The sequence below is a fragment of the Lepidothrix coronata genome, unplaced genomic scaffold (genome assembly GCF_001604755.1).
Source record: "Lepidothrix coronata isolate B3197 unplaced genomic scaffold, Lepidothrix_coronata-1.0 Scaffold124, whole genome shotgun sequence".
NCBI classification, from domain to species: Eukaryota; Metazoa; Chordata; class Aves; order Passeriformes; family Pipridae; genus Lepidothrix; species Lepidothrix coronata.
In genome coordinates, this window is record NW_016690304.1 from 1714697 (window position 1) to 1735486 (window position 20790).

Genomic DNA, 20790 nt, shown 5'->3' on the forward strand with positions numbered 1-20790 from the left:
TGAAATCATTTGTATTGTAAAGCTGAAGAATTAATCAGCAATGAAGGCTTTGTTCAAGAAACACTTGGTATCGGGAGTATCACAGAATCCTGGAATGGTTTGGGTTGGAAGGGACCTTAAAGACCATTTAGTTCACCCCCTGCCATGGGCAGGGACACCTTCCGCTATCCCAGGTTGCTCCAAGCCCTGTCCAACCTGGCCTTGGACACTTCACTTGTTGAACTTCATGAGGTTCACACCTCTCCGTGTGACAGAGGGAAGATCTAGAGAAGTTCCAACCAACAAAGGCAAACTCTTTTGCCAGCAACCAGTTAAAAAGTAGGACTCGTTGCCATGGGAAATTTTAGGTACTGGAACCTTACACAAGCTCGGAAAGTGGTTAGATATTCTCACAGGAGAAAATTAAAAAAAGGATGCTGTGCATGATGAGACGGTTGTTTCTCCCCATCCTATTGCAGAGCAGCTGCCTGGTGTGACAGGACAACAGACCTGCCCTGTGTCCCCAGTGGTCCCATCCAGCTGGTGGCTTTGTCTCTGCCTTCTCCACCTCCATCCAGACCTGCTGAGCTGCTTTTGGAGAATTCTGAGTGGACTGATTCCCTGCCAGGCACCACCTCTGGAATAGCTTCATTTGCCAAGCATGGAATTCGACTCCATTGTCATTTGTTCATGTGTTCTGTGAGTATTTAAAGCGCATGCTGAAGGCGTTCAGGTGTTTTCCCTGCCTGGCCGGGCAGGGATAGGTTGGATCTGGGTCTCCTGCTCTGCTGGGGAGCTGAGACTAGCAGTGCCCAGCCAGGCTTTAGCAGGCACAGTGTCCTCAGAGCTGGGAGGTGATCCTTCACCCTTCAGCAGAGCCCGGCTGCAGGAAATAATCTGCCCAATGGTCCACTTTATGGCCGGGCAGACAGGCTGAAATTCACGGCCACCACTTACCAAAGAATAATGAAACATTTCCTGAGACAGCAGTAAATATCTCCTGCCATGACAACACTTCCCAGCGCCTCTTCGATCCAGGGAAAAGGTTTAAAACTCAGCAAAGTGGGAGGCTTTTTTTTTTTTTAACACCTCTCTGCTTGCTAGGTGCCCTGGCTGCTCCCAGTTGGGACTGAGTGGGGGCAGCATAGGATGGGGTTTGTGGCTCCCTGGGGAGCTGCAACTCTGAGCAGGTGCTGGGAGTAAGTTCCTTTTCTGGCTGGCTCTGTGTGCCATCCTTCCCGGCCCCGATGCTGATTAAAACAACATGAGCAAGGAGCCATGAGCAAGGAGTTTATCAGTTACAAGGGATCAATAACCCCTGGCTTGTATCCTTCAGTGTGACTAATGTGGGGCAGGGGGGCTCTGAATTGTCATCCCCAATCTGTATCTCTGCCCATGTGAGCGTGCAGTGGGTCGGTGTGTGAGGGTCGTTTGTCACTGCCACCTCTCCGTCCCTCTCTGCATCCATCCCTGTAAGGCAGGGGGTGGCTGTGAGGAAAACTCCTTCTCCCCAGGCTGCTGGAAAGCAAGATATTTACAGCTGCTGTCCCCTACCAAGGGGTTTTGCTCTAGCCCAGAGCTGCTCTTTCCCACTGTGAGGAGATGCTGACACAACGGTTCATCCCAGGGTCCCCTGGAAATACACCGTGCTCTCAGCACAGCCAGCTCAGCTCCTTCCCCCCAGGACAGTTTTCCAGCAGGGGAGGTGCACACTGTGGCTTCTTGGTGTTGGGCTGATGGAAAGAAAAGCCACCAGCTAGCAAAAAATTATGTCTGAGGGCCTCCAGGCTCAGGGGAGCCCAGCCAAATGTGGTCGAGTCCTCTTTAGGCAGCAGCAGGACTGACTGTAGTGGATATAAGCCAGACTATGCTGGTTTCCCTCAGGGGATGGGCTCCCTCCACTCCACAAAAACAGAATTGCAATGGCCAGGAGGACGTTCCATGCTGGGAACTCATCCTGCCTCTCCCTGCTCTGAGGAAAAACAGCCTGGAGCAAAGCACTGTTGCCCCTTGCACAGGGTGAAACCAGGAGGAGATGGGGATGCAGTAGCACCAGGCTGGGCCAGGCTCAGCACAGGGCTGGGGAAGTTATACCATCTCTGAGCTGGATGAGAGCCTAGGGACAGCCATCCTGGGAAGAAATGCTCTTAGCAGCCCTGGCCACAGAGGGAAAAGGAGGTGTTTGATAGCAGAAGAAAAGCTGATAGTGGAAAAAGCGTGGGGAAGTGATAGATTTTTAAAAGCCAGCCAGTGAATCGCTGTCATTGCGGTGGTCACTTTAAAACGGATCAGCAGAAATAAAGTGGGTTTAGATGTACAGCGGCTTGGGGAAGCCTGAGCAGTAAAATGAAGCTGGCAGTGTGATGACTTGCTTGTGAGCTGGTTGGGATGCAGTCTGGGAGCATGCCTGGGCTGGGAATCACATCAGAGGGCTGCCTGCTCCGGGGTGTGCCGAGCGCGGTGCAGAGCCACGCTATGCATCGATGCCCAGCAGAGCAGGAAACCTCCATGCACAGCCTGCACTGGAACATTTCAGCCCCCCACATCTTCCTGCCTTCCTCAGAGACCACAACAGCTCTGGGCAGCACAGGGAGAGGGGTGGGAACATGCAGCAAGGAGCGATGGGGAAGAGGGAGATATCAGATGGCATCAACCAGCAGAGAAGATTGACTTAATGGGATCAGCCCTCATTTTCTTCTTATGATCAGCACCTTGGGAGTGCAGCTTCTCTTAATTAATTCCTTTGGTCTCTAACACATGCAGCTGAGGCCTGTGTCCCATCAGTAGCTGTTTGGACTGGTGCCTGTGGGTCAGGGCAGGCAGGGAAACAGTGCAGTAAGTCAGTGCCAGGTACAGAATCTCAGAATGGTTTGGGTTGGAAGGGATCCTAAAGCTCATCTAATTCCTCCCCACTGCCATGGGCAGGGACACATTCCACTAGACCAGGTTGCTACTTCTACAAACCTCTTCTCAAGTGGCTTGGCCCTCCTTTGGCAGAGAAAAGGGCTTCAATGGGTTTTAATAACTCAGGAGGGAGGACTTTTCTTCCTGATGTTGTTAGAGGTTGGTTTGTTTTGTAGTGTTACTCTGTTCAAGGTACAGGGGGGTGGCAATGGCTATTTCATAGAATCATAGAATGGTTTGGGTTGGAAAGAACCTTAAAGTTCATCTTGCTCCACCCCCTCCTATGAGCAGGGATACCTTCCACTAGACCAGGCTGCTCAGAAGAGCTCTTCTTAATCCTGCTTGGGAAAGATTGAGCTCTTCCACAGGACACTTGTGGAAGATTCCAAAATCAGCACCTATTTTGAATATGTTTGGTTGTGATGTAGAATTTTCTTGCTGGCTGCATCAGTGGGCTGAGACCCAGCCAAACCTCACTTTCCTTGCTGTGGTGCGGCCATGAATTGACTGGCTGGTGGGGAAAAGTGTTCCCCTCAGTCTCCCATCAATGGTTCACTGGGTTTTTAATGTGAAGCAGAAAGAAAGAAAGAAAGAAAGAAGGAAGGAAAGAGCTCTTGGTATCACTCAGCGTTTTATATGCCTTTGGTTAAGTTGTGATTGCTATCAAGGCTATCGAAATCTCCAGAGGCTGGAAATCAAGGTGAAAGCTTGCTTTCATGGATTATTTCCAGTCACTTTTCTTCTGGCTCTGCTAAAAATAACGCAGGAATAGCTTTCTTCGAACTTTCCTGTTCCCTCCCGGCTGGAACAGAGAAGGTCAGGAGGATGAAAGTGAAAAAAGAGTTGGGGGGAAGGAGTCAAGGCAAACTCTTCTCTTGTATGGGTTTGGATGAGATTGCTTGCTGGTTTGTTTGGGTTTTTTCCTTTCATCTAAACCTGATTAACTTTCCTTCTGCATTTCTTTCCTTTAGCTGATGCAATGGGGAAGGCTGAGTGTTTCAGTCCCACTGAAGCCAAAAACTTGCTGGTTTTAACCATTTCTTTTTGAAAATTCATTAGAAGCTTCCCCAAAACTAGACGCTGGTCTGACAATATTGCCCCCTGTGTTTTAGGATCCTTATCCAAGACCTCAGGATGATGCTGTGTTGTGTATCATGTCTGGATAGTTGACTTGCTTTCCCTTGAAATATGGATTTTCTTAATTACTGGGTTGGTGCCTAAATTTCCTGCACCTTTTTAGTCTGAAGTGTTTCATAGGCTCTAACAGGAGATAATTGTACCTCAGGAGACAGCCAAGGTGTTATCTCAGGATGGACATCCAGGGGAGGAGAACTCCTTGAGGCCACTCAGGAGTGGCAGAATAATAACTTCTCCTCAGAAAAAGGGAAAAATAAGCGTCCTGGTGTTAACCACAAGTGGGAACTCATTGCAACTGAGAAATCCTCATATGACAGGGATTTCAGCTCATTACAGGACTGCTTCAGTCAGCCACAAGTCATGGAATTGTGATGGCATTTTTCAAGCAAGGGGATAATGTGCTGTTGTTTCCTTCAGATGTTCATTAGTGGGGTAAATAGCAGGGGGCCACTAGATGTCCTCTCCTATCCATAAGCTCGTATTTTAATATCCTATCTTAAAAAAGGATCTTCCTCCAGAAATTCTGCTTCTGGGCTGTCCAAAAGACACCCAAAGAGCTGAGTCTCCACACAGAGGAGGTGTTCCTGCCGTAGATTTGCAGCAGGTTGGCCCCTGTGGAGCCAAGAGAGCCCTGCTGCTCCCACAGGGAGGCTGTCACAGGGGCTTCCTTGGGTTGGTGACACCTGCAAGTCCCACTTGGTTGTTGCTTATTGATATTATTGCCCACCCACCCCGATGCCTCGACAAGCAGGGAGTTGGTGCCATGTGTTATCCCAACCTTTCCAAGAAGGGCTTTTCAGAAACACCTCCCAGGATGCAGGTGCTGGGAGGATAACCCTGGAAAACCAAAAGGGTTTCTCCAAGGCTTGCATTGCAAACCCTAACTCCGGCCAGGACTTGCTGAACAAGACATTACAGGCTTTTTTCCAGCTTTCCAAGTGGGGCAAAGCCAGAGTTTCCCCTACTCCGGGAGCAAGTTCCAGGCCCTGCTTAGGTTTTGAAGCAGCATCTGCAGATGTGTAAGAGAAGAGGGGCATTGAGGGTGTTAGAGATGGTCCAGGGAGGACTAGACGAGAGCAGCGGCTAAATCCTGAGGCAGCAGTAATCCCCTCAGCTGTGGTGCCCTGGGAGGCACCGAGACATAGCCCAGCACAGTGGGAGAGCATCCCAAGACTGCTGGGAGTACCAGGAGGGATCCCAGGGACCAGCAGCCATCTGAGGGATGGGTGGAGGCAATGCCAGGTGCCAGGCACAGCTGAAGGGACAACAGCCAGACGGGCAAGTTCTGGGGCTCTTTCAGCCACCGGCTTCTATGTCACTTTGGGACTTCAATAAAAATGTATTTATTGAAATTTGCTGTGCCAAAGCCACATGCTGGAAGCAGCAGATACATGGCAGCTCAGGTAGACTTTGAAAAAGACTTTTAAAAAGCAAGATGGGGAAGCGTTTTGGCAAAATTTCTGCTGAAAGGAGGAAATATATATTTACATGTATAGATATAATCCATCAGCTCTGCCAAAAGTGTGGTCCCCCCTGCTTTTTAAAGAGAAGGAGAAGAAGACCCAAAGCACAGCTGGCAGGTAACAGAAGACAAATACAATGCTGTATTTTTGGGGGGTTAAGCATTGCCACCGTGAAGAGTTAAGCTGGAGCTTAACTCCAGTATGTTCCCAAAGATGAGAACCAGACAGGCACTTACAGCATAGAATCCTGGAATGGTTTGGGTTGGAAAGGACCTTAAACCTTATCCAATACTACTCCTTGCCATGGGCAGGGACACTTTCCACTGGACCAGGTTGCTTGAGAAGGCTGGATCCAAATCCCTGTAGCACAGCAGTGAAATTAAATAGCATGATCTTGTGATATGGTGCTCTCCTCATCCTTAGACCAGGAAACATTATCTTCATAATAATTTTTTATGTCATTCGAGGGTGCAGGAGTGTTCTTTTATATTTACTCATTTTCTCCTGTCTCCTAAGTGAAATGCTGGCAAGCACGGGAGGGAACTGATCCAGAGGCTCGTGCTCACATCTCGAGTGTGTAAAGGAGTGCAGGAGTGCAGCAGTGTGCTCGTGCTCACATCTCGAGTGTGTAAAGGAGTGCAGGAGTGTTCTTTTATATTTACTCATTTTCTCCTGTCTCCTAAGTGAAATGCTGGCAAGCACGGGAGGGAACTGATCCAGAGGCTCGTGCTCACATCTCGAGTGTGTAAAGTAATCCAAGCACTGATGGGTTTGCTAAAGACTTGGCCTTGAGGGGATGTTCAGCCTGAGATCCTGCTCGGTGGTCCCAAGCCCATGGATCATCTCAAGTGGTCACTCCAGCTGTTTGTTATTCCTCATTGGTAGCGTGTGACTGATCACTGGAATTACCCGCTGTTGCTCCTGAGCTCTGATTAGATTCCTGCAATTTTGGGAGAAGTGGGGATAATAAATAACAAATCATGAGGAGAGAATAACAAGTGCCTGTTTGTGCCAGGGGATTCCTCTTTACATGCTGAAATGAGGATTTCTCTGCTCTTGCTCTCCTCCACCCGCTACTTTTTATTAGTGTGATGAGTTTGGGTATGCTTTCCCACTCAAGCTGGAAGCAAAGAGCTGTTTGCAGCCTGAACATGTGTTAGCCAGGAGAGCTGGAAACGCTTGGAACAGGTTGCCCAGAGAAGTTGTGGCTGCCCCATCCCTGGAAGTGTTCAAGGCCAGGCTGGATGGGGTTTATTTGGCCAACTCTGAATTCACTGAAAAGTCTTAAGGAGAAGGAAAACCAAAATGGAAATAAAGCTGGGGGGAGGAACCCAACCCTAAAGCTTTTTTTTTGTTCTACCAGTTAAATAAAGAAACAAATACGATCAGCTGGGTAGAGAAATGAAATTAAAACAGGATTTGCTTGACGTTGCTGCTTTTTTGCTGGATTTTTCTCCTGGTGCACGGAAAACGCCACTGCTGACATAGCACTGGCCGTGTCAGCAAAGGCTGGGAATATGTTGGGTTTTTTTTTTCCTCTGGTGCTCTCTGCCTGCTGCCATCAGCCACTCAGAAGGAGTCACCTCCTGTGTCACCCCTGCTCCAGTGTCCTTTGAAAGGCAGCACTGTCACCTCTTCAAAAGTGAGTGTAAATCTGAAACTGTTCTACGGCTTTGCTGGAGCAGTGCAGGGAAGTGTGGTAGGAAAGGTAAAGTCAGTGAGGCAGGGAGATAAATTCCCTTTGCCTGCCCATCAAAAAAACCTCTGGTGCCCACAGTGCCAGCTTTCTGTGCTGGGAATGAGATGCCACGCTGGAGGTTTGGGGTGGCTGCAACCAGAGGTGCCATTTTTTAAGGCTGTCCTGCACACTGAGTGTTCACAAGGGCAAGGCTGGAGGCACCAGTGATGCTTGTGAGGCAGCTCCTTGAAAACCAAAACCATCTCCAGCCCCTTTCCTAACAGCAGAGACTTAAAACACTTGCAAACCCAGTCTCTTGCATGGTAACAGCATTGCAGGCTCCTTCTCCCTCCTATTTGGTTTTTTTTTCCTCCCTTCTTATTTTCCCTGAGGACTTTTGCTTTTGAAATATTCTGTTGATTTTTTTTTTTTTTTGATCCCCTCTACTTTGGAAAAGGCCGCCAGGAAGGTCTTGTGAGTAATTTAAAGGGGAGATAAAAGAAGATGGAAAAGGGGATTGTGAGCAGGGGGATAGTGCCTGACATCTGGACTGGGCTAATGTGTGATAAGACAGGAGGGTTGCAGGCAAATCTGCTGCGCTTGATCTCTCGCCAAGGCAGGGCTCAGAGCTGATGGCTTTAAGGCAGGTCCGTGTGGATGGAGCCCCAAATCCCTGGCAGTGCCTGTGGATCAGGTACATGGAGGCCTGGGGTCCTCGCTCGGACACTCACTGAAGTTAAAAGTCTTTTCTGATTGACTTCAAAGGGATGTAAACCCAGATTATCTGCCCTGTCTGCCTTGACTGGGGGAGATAAATAATTAAATAAGTAAAAAGGAAGCTTCTGCTTCCAACCTGAGTGCCCAGAAGGTGGAAAATGTTTGTAGGATCTGAAGTGAGCAGCCAGGGTCTTGGGGGTGCTGATGTCCTTCCAGAAAAGCTTTGTGATCCAGCCAAACCTGCACATGGAGGTGATAGGAGTGGACATAAGGAAGAGCCATCACTGCCTTGTTAGTTATTGAGCTTGTTAATTATCTGGTTTATCTCAGTGCTTTTCTGTTCCTCCGAGGACTTGCAGCTGGAGCAGCTGGTTTTCAGTAAAAACCGGGCAAACAAATAGGAGGATGTTTAGATGCTGGTTTGGGTCTTCACTCACCCTTCAGCTCCTGTGGCATTGAGAGGCAGTGCTTTAACAGACTGGGCTTGCAGCAGATCCCTCACCTTGTCCCCAGCCCACAGACCTGGGGGACAGCTCCAAATCTGGGCTTGGTTTTGCCACTTAGGCCCCATTTCTGGTTTCTACTGGTCTCCTTCTGCAAAGTTTTGCTCTGTGACAGAGAAAAACCCGATGACAAAAGCTCAGCATTCGGGGAAGGATTTTTCCCATGAGTGCAGAAATCTTTGTGCAAGGAGAGCAAAGAAATCGCTGTCAAATGCACAATATCTTCCTTTCTTTTGGTCTAAGATGGGTTTTGGGTTTTTTTTAAGGACAAAGAAGGTAACGATTACCAATGGAAATAATTTGGGCTGCTGCCTGCGTTAGAGATAACTCTCCATAAGAGATGCTGGCTCGGATGTTTCTCTCCATCCACAGGTGAGAACAACTTCAAAACTTAAATCCAATATATAAAGGCAGAGAGGGAAATGTTTAATTGTCCCGACTCTGCTGCAGGCTGATAAGCTCCCATTGATTTCCTGTAGCCAAGTCTCCCGAGTGTACGTGGTGGTTTGTGTGCATGAAGGTTTCTCGCTCCTTGGCTACTTCTAATTCTCTGCTTTCTCTTTCTCCCATTGTGTGGTGAGAGCTTGATGCTTCCTCCAGAAAATTACCATCTATAGCACAATTTTTGATTTTTTTTTCATGCTTTCTATGGTCTTCCCACAAACTCTCCACCAGAGTGGGGAGAGAGTTCTCAGGAAAAACGTGCCTTCATCAAAGTGTATCTCTCAAACTGAAGCTCAAAGCAGGTTCCTATTCACCACATTCCTATTCACCATCCATTCCAGTGGTCTAATCCCTCCCAATTTCTACCTGTAAACTGAAACAGAGGGAATAACGCAAACAAAGGCACTACTCAAATGGGGATTTCCCAATGACTCGAACTATTTTGTCCTGGAGAACAAAAATATCCAGTTAACTCTCTATTTACTTTGAGGGTTTGTTGGAAAGAAAAATAAATGAACGCAGAAAGAAGGGATGGTCCAGCAAGTTTTAAGTTCATTTCTGAAAGCTATAAGCTCCAAAAATTTTGGATGTCTTGGTGGAATCTGGCTGCTTATCTTACCTGAGCCTCCAAACCCACTGAGACTTTGTTTTTCTCAGTGCTAAAAAAATGGTTTGTAGTGGTGGAGAAAAGTCCAAAGGAGCCAAAAAGGAGACAAGGAGCATTCAGATGGGAGGAGGGGGTAGGAAGAAGAAAAAGCACCAACCTCCCTGGAGATGTAATAGGCTTAGTAGTCCTGCTTGACACATGTCGGATAAAATAAAAAAAAAACAAACCACAACAATGTTTATAAGAAGATTAGCTTGAACATGGTGTAATTTCTCTGGGGACTGTCCATGGCTGGAGCTCAAACCAACAACTCCCAGAGCCTTATCAGAGTAATGAATTTCCACCTCTTTGGGTCATTAAAAATCCTCCCTCTCCCCCTGTCCCCAGGCCCCTTTCCCCACCTGAAACATCTTTGTTTTGGGGCTCATCTGCTGCGGATGGTTGGTTTTGTGCTGTGCCCTCCTTGGCGAGACGTTGGGAGTTAACTCCCTGGAAATAACCTGATGTGACTGCCTAATTTGTGGCTGCCGCCCCTCCGGGAGAAATCCCTGTCTCTGGGCAGCAGATTATCCTCAGGCTCGTTACAACATTGTTCCCAAACAAATCCCCCAGGCTTCTGCCTGGAATCACTTTTACAGTCCTGCAGGCAAATATCCCTTCGGCTGCGCTTGCCCCGGCAAAGGTGGGGATGGAGCCTGAGCTGTGCGGTGCCAGGGAGAAGGGATGTGGCCACAACTGCCTGGACAGTGGCTGGTAACCACCAGGACTAACCACTGGTTAGGTTTCAACAAAAACTGGGATTGAAATCAGGTTTCATTTTTCCCAGGGTTTGGGGGCGTTTTGTTTTGTTGTTGGGTTTTTTTGATTGGTTGAGCTTGTGGCTTCTTTAGAAAAGCAACTAAACCAGCAAATGTGAAGAGAGCAGCTTTTAGAAATTTCAGCTTCAATTCCCAGCAGGTACTAGCTGGGATACCTGTACTTCCCTTGGCTGGTTTTGCAGTGCCATGGGGCTGCTCCAAGGCTTGGTCCCTGCAAGCATTGCCTTCAGCCACTGCCACCACTTTTTCTGTGAGGATGGAAAAACTTCTGCTAAAAGGCACAGTTATCATGTTTTTAGCTCACGTCCTTTGGTGAATCAGAACAAACACACTACTGAGCATAACAGCAAAGTGGCTCTTATATATCTGCTTATTAACAGGGGTGTGTGCTGGAGAGCACACCGACCCCAAAAGCAGGATGGTCACTGGTAGCCAGTCTTTAGAGGTTATTTGGGACATGTTTGGTGATATTTTAGTGATACTTCTGGAGGAACATGTCAGGGGGGCTGGCAGGGTCAGTGGAGGACCTGCAAAACACAGAGGAGAGGTAATTCAAAGGAGCTCAGTGGTGGTGGTGTCTGTGGGGTCTGGGCTGAGCAGCTTGTGGTATTTGGGATGTTTGTGGTGTATGGAGAGCATACTTGTGGTACTGGGGTAGTCTGAGGGGGATTTGTGATATTTGGGCATTCCAATTTGGAAGGACTGAAAGACCTTATGGTTGGTGGGGTGGGGGGAGTTGTTCTGTGTGGTTTTGGGACTCCTTGAGATGCTTTCAAGAAGTCAAATGCTGTTGACTATTTTCAGAATTATTGATGGCGAGCTCCAGGCAGGTTTATTGATCCCAGTGCCCCAAAATGCACCTGCCTGTTGTCCACTGTCTGCAGCACCATGGGAGGTTTACAGGGACCCAAGAGGGGTTTGGTGCTTGCCAAGACAAGGTGCAGCCTCAACAGCCCCAACTTTGAGCTGCCTGTGTGGCCAGCATGGCCAGAAGCTGTCTAGAGACAGAGGGCAAGCTTTGGAGCCATCAGTGTTTTACCCGGGGTGTGAAATGCCTGGATCCATCCTGGAGCAGCTGGTGGAGGAAAGATTCCATGCCAGCAGCCAGCACTTGCATTCCCGAACCTTCACTCACTCTGGCGGGGTTTGGGACATTTGCCCATTGCTGACAACCTGTTCCTCTGGGATTACAAGCAATTAGAGACTGTCACAGGATATCTGAGTTGGAAGGGACCCACAAGGATCATAGAGCAGGTGTGGAAACACAGCCACCCTCCCTTGGGAGGCAAAGACAGAAGCAAAGGCGAGGATCACCCCTCACCCTCCTTCCCACCTTTCCTCCTGCTCTCCTGGGCGTCTGGGGGATCCATTTCCTGCTGGCCCTGCAGATTCACATGGGAAGAACCATGCAGTCCTTGCTTTAGAAACTGCATTTGCAAGATTTTGGCAGCTATGGCGAAGTTGTCCTTGCTAGAGCACATATCCTGGGATTTGCGTGGTGCTCCATGAGAAACTCCCCGAGTGCCTGGAGATCTCTGCCCAGTCTGCCTTTGCCTCCTTATGAGTTATGATCCAACTCTTGTCATCCCCCTGATTCACCACGGCGAGGAAATTATTTATTTGGGAGGGGAGGAGCTGTTGAGGGAGATGGATTATGCATTTGTGGTTTAAATACAGAAAAAAAGGGAGAAAATACTCTTCTTCTTTCTCCCACCCCCTCCTCCATCTCCCTTGGTGGGCTCGGTGCTACATCCTGTATTTTTCATCCAAATTGAACGGTTTATTTTTATCTCTTAGAAAAATAAGCGTTAAAAGTTACAAGATGGATCACCTTCATGCAGGTCTTCAAGGGCTGGAGGGAAGGAGGCTATGGGGAATATCATGGCCGAGGGGAAGCTGAAGGAGTAAGTCAGTAATATGTGTGGAACTGAAAGGTGGCTGGACCATTCATTCCCATTAGGAAGAGGTGCAGCACCATTAATAATCATTTTAACAAGAGCTGGCCTGAGCTAGCAGGTCTGGGCTGCATTTCTGGAGAGTGAATTTTTATTTAATAAAAAAAGTAACACGGTGCATACCAATGAGAAGGGACGGCGGGGCTCACTTCTCCTACCTGATATTTATTATTGCTTCACCTGCCTTGAAATAGGAACATTTATTTGGCTAACACATATTAAAAGGGCTGCACATGCCATATTTCCTTTGCTGCGGTGCTCAAACCCCAGAATGCTTGGACTTAAAGCTCCAGGAGTGCTGGTTTCGGAGCAGCTGTAACCTTCCCAAGGAGGAAAGGACCATCTCACTGGGATGAAAGCATCCAACCGCCAGAAATCCCACGTTTTAAGGGAGGGCTGTACACATGTCAGAGGATGCAGAGTGAGGCCGGAGTTTGCCAGAACTTCTCATTTTGCTCAGGTGTGACTTTTGAGGCTGTGGCTTTGTCTGGAAAATCAGCGGAGTGCCGGTTCGGGAGATGGAGCATTGCTGAGGATTCTACCCATAAACTGAGTCATTTAAAATAGATAAGGCCTTCCTTTTTAAAGGAATAAATGAGTAAAAACCTTTGGGTCTTTTATGAAGCAGCCATCAGGAAGAAGGCTTTTAATCTTGGCGATTTAAGAGAACAGGGGAATTGGCTCTTAACCAGGCCCTCCTCGCCTACTCTATTTTTTAGGGAAAAAAGCAGCAAGGCAAAGAGCCAAACCTGAGCCAGGGGATTGGGCTGTAGGCTGGGAGGCAACTGAGAAGACTAGTACAATCCCTGCTCCAGCAGGGTAGTGGGGTGTGGGAATGGGGAGCTACGGCAGCTCTTCCTGCTTTCAAAGCATTCGTGCATCCAAATATAATCACCTTTGGCACGGTGTGCTGAGTTCGTTTGGGTGTGAAAGTTGTGGCTGAGATACCTCTGTCACTCAGGAAAGGACAGAAAAACTCTGGAGAAGGACTATCCCAGGGAACTTCTCCTGGCATGGTGAGACCACGGAGGTCCTTTCTCCTGGCACCTGATACAGTGCCACCTCTGCAGGCAGGCTCTGCTTACAGACAGACAATATTGCTGCATTAAGGTACTTGGATTTGGATAGAGGTAAGGTCTGACAGGTCTGCAGGGCATCCCAGTTTGTCTGGTGCTGCTGATGGTATGATTCCAAAGTGAGTTTAGCCAGTTTGTCCTCAGGAAACTGTGGGGTTTTTAATTAATACAGAGAAAAAAAAAAAAAGAGTGAGAACACAATATCAGCTGGACTCCTGCCACGTCTGACACCTTCATCTTCCCCTCCTGACGCTGCTTGGCCAGGCTGTCTGGTAAACATATTTGATGTTTCCTTTTCGAGATGGGCCAGGATAATACATGCTCATCTCCTGCCAAGTGCAGGGTATCACCCCTGAGATCACACACACACTGGGAACACCTTGGTGTACGCTGGTGCTAGTGAGAGTTGCAGTAACGACAGCAACGCCCTTGTTCTGGGTTAAAAAAGCCTCTCTTTTCCCTCTGAGGCAGCCTGTTTTCCTCTGTGGACCAGGTTTTTCAAGCATTAGGCTTTCAGAGGTGATTCTCCATTGCAAGGACAGTGTATCTGGCTGAAGAGAGGGGAGGTTCGGGTAGTGCCAAGCAGCTGTCGGAAATGAAAGTGATCATAAGTGCTGAGGGACAGGGATGGCTTGCTCTCATCAGTCACTGTTAAGATCTTGGTCCCCAGGTCTCACAAAGCCGAGAGGTTGAGGATTTGCTGTTTTCTTGGTGTCACTGCAGTAGATGCTGCAGGCTCAGTAGCTGATGGAAAGTGGAGAGAGGAGGGGTTACCTTCCTGGAGAACCAAGGAAATGGGGAGGTAGCTTCTCCTTCTCATTTAACTGAGCCACTTCAACCCTCTTTCCAAAAAGACCTTCTCTTGTCATAGTGCCTTTGTTTTGCCTTTAGCAGGGACACTCACAAGGGACACCCTCTTGCAGGGGTTTGTAGAGTTATAGAACCACAGAATGGTTTGGATTGGAAGGGACATTAAAGATCATCTTCTTCCACCCACCTGCCATTTGCAGGGACACCTTCCACTAGCCCAGGTTGCTCCAAGCCCTGTCCAGCCTGGCCTTGGACACTTCCAGGGATGAAGGCATCCACAGTTTCTCCAGGAAGCTTGTGCCGCCTGTTCTGGGGATTCGCTGCTTTGAGAGCACTGCCCTCTCCAAAGATTTGCTTTAAAAGAAAACAGAGTGAAAAGCCAATATCGGGGGATGGGCAGACAGGTACTGGTGACTGGAGCAGGATCCCACACGCCTTTGCTCCTTAGGAAATGAGCAAAAACTTCAATTACTGAGATTTGCGTTTCCTCTCTGCTGATCCACAGCCCTCCTGCCTTGCCCAGTGCCCCCATCTCCTATCTCATACCTGCTCTTTCCATCTCAGAGATTTTGGGAGTTCGGATCCGTCTGGTTCTTTCCGATGGAAAGATAGTGTATCACAGGCAACCCAGGCAGAGCCTCTGTGTTAATTAATGGTAATCCCTTAATCCTGGGGAGATGAGAGAGACCACCCTGCCCACTTTGTCCTCTCCTGAGCACAGAGAGGTGTCAGACCCAGAACAGGAAAACTGCCCCTCCAACACGGCACCAGAGGGGGGGGGTTCCCTCTGATTATCTGTATTTCAATAACTGAGTGTTATCACAAGAGTTTTTTCCCTCACTGTCGGTTGTCATAACCTGGTGAAACCACAAAAGAAAAAAAAAAGGGAAATTATTTCTTTAGCAATTTTAAGAGGAATTAGGGATGAAGTTTTCTAGGATGAGTTTTGTTCCCTTCTGCCCTTCCCACATTTTTATTCAGAAAGGAGCCCCAAGTGCTGAAAAGCACCTTTTCAATTGGACAATTTATCATGTTTAATCTGGAATATTCCCCAGTGTTTTCCTCCAGTCAGTCAAAACTGTTCAGCTCCTTTTGGTCTTTTTAATTTTGTGCATGTCTGTTCTTCAACACCAACCTGTAATTCCCATGGAAAATTGCATTTGGATTAAAAAAATCACCTTTTCCTCCAGAACAGTAGTTTTAATTAAAAAAACCCCCAAACATTAAAACCATAAATTGACTAGTTCTGCTTCTGATGATGCCTCTGTTTCCTTCTCCAGAAGGAAAGCATTGCATCCCAGCATATGCCAGGAGGCACCACTGGCCTGTAGGGTTAAGGCCACAGCAACACCACCTCCATCCTTACCTCTTCCATTTCCCACTGGCAGACTTTGAACTTTCAAAGTCACTGACCCAGCAAGAAACAGCAGGGCAGTGTTTTGATGGCCTAAATTTCATCTGAGTCCCCTTAGCTGTGCCTTTCTTCTCTTTAAATTGCTCTGGTTTTGTTGTATTGCCTGTTTCTGTGTTTCCCATTGTCTCTCAGCCTTGGGTTGAGGCCAACATTAAGCATATTCAAGGCTCCAAAGGAGCTTGTTGGGTCTGGCACAGGGGTGAATTTTATCCCTGGATCATGCTGACCTGGAATGCAGCTGTGCCCAGGCTGGATGCTCACACCAGCTCTGACTCCTCGGGGCTGTGATGAGGTCAAGGCTGGCAAACCTCAGCATGAAAAGGAGAGTAATATTTTGCTAAAATTGCTTCTCTCATGATGTGATGCTTCTGGGAGTCTCACACCCTTTCCAAGGATGCTTGATGCTTCCTCTTGGACCATATTCCCCAGAGTGGTCTGAGTCCTCTGCCACCATCCCCTACCCCTCCCTGTGCTCCTCAGGAGGGGAGGATTCACACTGGGCTAGAAGCTTTTACTTTTTTCTCAGCATTAGCAGGGTTGGAGGAAAACTAAAACCTGGGCTTCAAATTAAACATGAAGATGGACACCATTCCTGTTCTGTGCCATTAAAAGCCTGCTGGGTTAAACAGGTATATAGCCCATTTCCACACCCCCAGCAGTGCTGTTCCAGGTCTAATGAAACCTTTTCCTTGACCACAAAGAAGCAGGACTATTTCTCCAAAGCACTCTCTTTAATAAATCCATCTCTGCTGTAAGCTCAGGCCATCTCTGAAGGTCTCTGACCTTCCTTCGTTGCTCAGCTGCAGGGAGGCAGGATAGGATGGGATGGGGTGGGATAACAGGCGGGGCACAGTCTAAAACAATACTAAGGTTGATTTGCTGAGTGGATCCAGTTGCTGGGGGATAAAAAGGGACCCTCTGAGCAGCACTGGGCTAGTTGGGAGCTGCTGGAATGGTGGGAGTTCCTCTTTGCTGTTTGTTTTCTACAGGAAGAGCTCCAGGCTGAATTTAAGGCCAGTATTTACTATCCCCTTAAGCTTTTCCATTTTTCCTTTTAATTTCAAGAGCTAGAATAATCTGGCTTTCTGCACCTTTTCTTTCATGGCATAGGGGAAGGTTTTGGGAAGCTAGAGCCCATCTTTTTAACAGCTGCTAATACAGTCAAAGGCACCAGCTTTTCTTTCCTTTTGATGCTTGAATTTCCTTATCTTGTAGTTCTCAGAGCAGCCCTCTGGTTTATGAAAGCTGCACGTGAGAATGGCTAGGAAGCCACAAAAGATGCCGGATGGGAAGCCAGGAAAGATGCCTGCTGAAAGCATCTTGGCCTGAGTGTAGGAACAGCAGCAACCCCTCATATGGGAAGGGAAAAACAGCAGAGGAGCCTCGGTGCTGCGAGATGTGCTGTTGCTGTGTGTGTAGGGGCTGTGATGTAGATAAAACCCCAGCTGTGTTTAGCTTTAGTTTTATATGTCTTTGCATGCCTGAACCAGAAAAGGAAAGAAATGGAAAAAAAGAGCCACACATGCATAAAAAATAGAGGTGGATAAGAGCTGGGTCATCTACTCAATACTTTCCTGCCACCAGATGATTGTTCCTGGACTCCTGAGTTGTGGCTGGGAATACATTAACCTTTAAAACAATGGTATTAGAATGTTATATATTTTCTTTAACCCAAATGCTGGAAACCTGGTAAATGTGAAGGGCAGGTTGTGTTGAGTGAGAGGTCCCCCAGGCAATGGGGGTTTTGGGGGGGTTTCTCTGTGAAGGAGTGTTTAAGCCTGCTCAGTTCACTTGGAGGGGGTGTTGTCCTGGAGCCCAACTGGCCACCCAGGGGACTGGGCTCTGTCCTTCCAGGGCTTCGTGACAGTCACAGGGGCACTCATTTGCAGGGTTTATAGAGTTATAGAACCACAGAATGGTTTGGGTTGGAAGGGACATAAAGATCATCTCGTTCCACCCCCCTGCCATGGGCAGGGACACCTTCCACTAGCCCAGGTTGCTCCAAGCCCCATCCAACCTGACCTTGAACACTTCCAGGGATGGGGCAGCCACAGCTTCTCTGGGCAACCTGTGCCAGGGCCTCATCACCCTCACAGGGAAGAATTTCTTCCTCACATCTAATCCAGATGTACTTTCTGTCAGTGGGAAGCCATTCCCCCTTGTCCTGTCCCTCCAGGCCCTTGTAAATAGTCTTTCTCCATCGTCCTTGACGGCCCCTTTAGCACTGGAAGGGGCTCTCAGGTCTCCCCAGAGCCTTCTCTTCCCCAGGTGAACACCCCCAGCTCTCCCAGCCTGGCTCCAGAGCAGAGGTGTTCCAGCCCTTGGAACATCTCCATGGCCTCCTCTGTCCTCACTTCAGCAGCTCCACATCCTTCTGCCATTATCTTTCTTCCTTTTTCCTTTTTTCAAAGCAGCATAGAAACTAGCAAGGGAATGTTTTTCTTTGTTTTGTTACTGCTCAAGAAGTGACTTCAATGGCAGTGATTTGCCTGTGGCTTTCAAAGTGCTGCTCTTAAATATCCATCCCTGGTTTTGCCTGTTTTTCACAGGCAAGAGGGCCAGGACACCAAATTAGAGGAACTCAGTGTGTGCCTTATCTGCTGAGCATTTCTTCCCTTCCTGAGCCTCTGCTACTGAATTCTTAAGTGCTGATGTAGTGCTGCAGTTTTAAGTGTCTGGAAACTTTTTCCAAAGGTAGACCAGGTTCAATTTGGAAACCACTTTTTTTTTTTAATCTTCTCTTTGGACTGTTGTCTGCTGCTTTTCTGAGTTGTTCAGCAAGTTGCACAACAAAGACACAAAGAGAGATGTACTGTTATTATTGGTGGTTGTTGTTCCTAAGTCTTTATTGATTTTTATGAAAGAAATAATAACAACGTGCACGAGGTATCCAGCTAACAAAAGAGGTCCTGCCGTACTCATCTCGAATTAAATATATAGAAGCAGAATCCAACTGGGATATTGACAGGCAAATACAAAGCTTTGTGTTTCAGCGTAGAGCTGGAGTGAAAACAGGACTTTGCTTTGCCGCAGCCCACCCTGGTGAGGACACAGGCAGCATTGTTCTCCTCCACAGCTCCCTGACAAACATGTCCAAAACATCTTCTTCTGAGGCCAGAGAGAAGTGTCTTATCAGTGGGAGGGAGCTGCTCCCTGAGACTCGATGTTGGGCTGATCTGTGCCAGCTGGGGGGAACTGGGATGCCCCCAGGGCAGCAGGAGCGGGGTGTGAACCCATCCCCTGGTAATACCAGGAGACAACTCGGTCAAACTGCCGTGCTTGAGCTCACAGATCCATCTCTGTAGAGGGTTTCCAACAAACAGCCACTTGTTGTTTGAGTTTCTGGTGTACCTCTAAGCCAGGTTGGACAGGGCTTGGAGCAACCTGGGCTAGTGGAAGGTGTCCCTGCCCATGGCACGGGGAGTGGAACTAGGTGATCTTTAAGGTCCCTTCCAATGCAAACAAACCATCCAGTGATTCTGTGATCAGCTCAGGACATCCTGCCTTTCAGCAATGAGAAGGTCATGAGGAGGGAAAGCAGAGAGAAAATCTTTGAATCTGTTCCTCACAGTTGATCTTACTTTTTCCTGTTGGATTATCTTGCCAGCTCCGAGTAAGTGATGCATTCCAAGTAGGGAAAGGTGTGAGGAACCAGCTCTGACATTCCTACTGCTCTGAACTCCCTCTGCTTTAAGCCAACCCTAATAGAGGGCTTGGAAAAGCTTTCTCTCCTTTTTTCCTTTCCTCCCCTTACTTCTGCATGTTCTCACACATGTCAAGATGTAACTCACAGGAGAGAAAGGCCATGTTGCTGCTGTTCCACCTGGGAACAGAACCTCCTAGCCACAACATGAAAAGGTGTCACAGTCTTTGTAGGTTTGTTGCCTGATTCTCACTCCAGACTCTGATAAGCTCAACAAGGCTCAGGTAATGTCAGAATCTGTCACTGCCTTGGCTATACAAGGAATTCCTGAGCACGATATTGAATCACAACCATATTGAATCACAACCATATCTCGGCTCTTAAATCGTTTCCTCTAGCAAAACATCACCCCATAGAGGAAGTCCTTTCAGCGAAGACAAAAATGAAAGTGTTTATTGGTTTGAAAAGATCCCTCTGTGTGCCAGAATCAGAGAGAGAGAGAGAATGGAAGTGTTAGTGCCTCTGGCAATGCCTTCGCAGGGCTGTTTGTCATCCCGGCACAAGAAGGAGCTGAGCAAACACAAATATTAAACTAATATTTTTTGGCGCTCGGTGAATTTTGATTGTCAGTTCACGGTGCCCGAGGCAGCAAACAGGAATGAGATGCAGTATCCTTAAGCTTTGTATTCATGGCTGAGTTGATGCCCCTTTTATATTTATTTATAAGTATGTATGACTCTCAGTATTGCTATTTATCTGTCCTGTGAGGGGGAGATGCTAATGAGAGCCAGTGGCAGGACCCAACCAGGGCTGCCAAGTCAGGGAGCAAAACAGCAAAATAAAATGGTTTGGGTCCTCAAGATGCTGTCTGCACTAAATTGATGACATGGCAATTTTGTCTTTAACTGTGAATGGAGAGATAGCTGAGGATGTGCAGGATGACTGGAACAGACTCCAGGTTTCCCAAATTTCTGCAGTTAATTGTCAGAGTCCTTCATCCTACCAAGATGTGGGGCAAAAAAAAAAAAAAAAAAAGGAAAGCTGAGAACTGGTTGATCAATAGAAGGTCAAGGCTGGTGCTGAAGCTTTTGCCCAGCTGTGGGATTGAAACATGTCCTCTTCCCTCAGATGTGCCCCAAATTGGTGCTGCCAGCCTTGACTCTGAGGAGCTGGCATGGGTTTTTTTTCCTTGGACAGACACTGAGGAAATTAAACAAGGTCATCAACCCCTGACCCTTTTGAAGAGACAGAGCCACTCTTCGCACTCCAAATTGCCACAGTGTTGGTTGGGATGTACTTTATGGAGACTGTACCAATTATGTGGCTTTTTCAGAGCCTGGGAGCAGCCTGAGCTGTTATTTTCTTGAGTGAGCAAGGAAGAGGCTGAGGGGAATGAGATGTGATGGACAGCTTTGCAAGAAAACTGCAGTTAACCCAGAGTTAAATTGAACTCCCTGGGAATGGCAGGAGTCAAAGACAAGCTTTGTGTGACACAGCACACGAGGACAAACAACTTCCGAGCCCACCATGTGTGGCCTCTGGGAGAGAGCTTGTCCAGCACCAAGTTTGTTCAGATCCCAGGTCCTTCCTGTGGGGAGTTTCAAGAAAATTCCCATGTTATGCTCCTCACTCACATCTCATT